Genomic DNA, 223 nt, shown 5'->3' with positions numbered 1-223 from the left:
ACAGCCCCGTCCCAGCTCCTGCCTTCTCTTTACCTCTCCCCCCTGACTCCTCCCTAAAAAAAATCGTTATGATTTTATGGATTTTTAAACATTTGATTTGCAACTATTTTGAAAATATGTGCTGCTCCTAGAGGAGAGGAAGAGAGAGGGAAGGAGAGAGAGAGAAACATCCATGAGGAGAGAGAATCATGGACCGGCTGCCTCCAGCACGCCTACTGGGGAT

The 223-nt window shown here is 47.1% G+C and overlaps 1 protein-coding gene across 1 annotated transcript in view; it reads left to right on the top strand.

Moving 5' to 3' along the window:
* ASMTL (acetylserotonin O-methyltransferase-like) overlaps positions 1–223 on the top strand; it is a 49,926-nt gene that overhangs the window by 14,816 nt on the left and 34,887 nt on the right. The gene's annotated exons all lie outside the window — the stretch shown is intronic.

The sequence above is a fragment of the Myotis brandtii genome, unplaced genomic scaffold, assembly GCF_000412655.1.
Source record: "Myotis brandtii unplaced genomic scaffold, ASM41265v1 scaffold1833, whole genome shotgun sequence".
Classification (NCBI taxonomy): domain Eukaryota; kingdom Metazoa; phylum Chordata; class Mammalia; order Chiroptera; family Vespertilionidae; genus Myotis; species Myotis brandtii.
The sequence above is the reverse complement of the archived record's forward strand: the minus strand, read 5'-3'. Positions and strand labels throughout refer to the sequence as shown.